Here is a 285-nt window from a genome sequence, read left to right as displayed (position 1 = left end):
ACGGGACACTCCCCACCCCCCTCCACCAGCAACAGGAGAGGCGAGCCCTCTGAATGGGGTCAGGGGGCTGGATTCTAACCAGGTGCAAACACACCCCCCACCCAGCCGGGAAGAAACCCCGGGCGCCCTTTGCCCCCTGGTGGCCATGCCGACCCCTGACCCTTTAAGGGTGCAGCCCTACCCGCTGGGCCCAGCCACTCCGGAGGCGTCCAGCTCCTCTCGCAGGGGCCGCTGGGCCCTGCTGTCAGGACGGAACACAGAAACTGGGCAACGGGAGCCCACCCG

This window comes from Crocuta crocuta, unplaced genomic scaffold (assembly GCF_008692635.1).
Source record: "Crocuta crocuta isolate KB4526 unplaced genomic scaffold, BGI_CrCroc_1.0 scaffold143, whole genome shotgun sequence".
Lineage (NCBI taxonomy): Eukaryota > Metazoa > Chordata > Mammalia > Carnivora > Hyaenidae > Crocuta > Crocuta crocuta.
The sequence above is the reverse complement of the archived record's forward strand: the minus strand, read 5'-3'. Positions refer to the sequence as shown.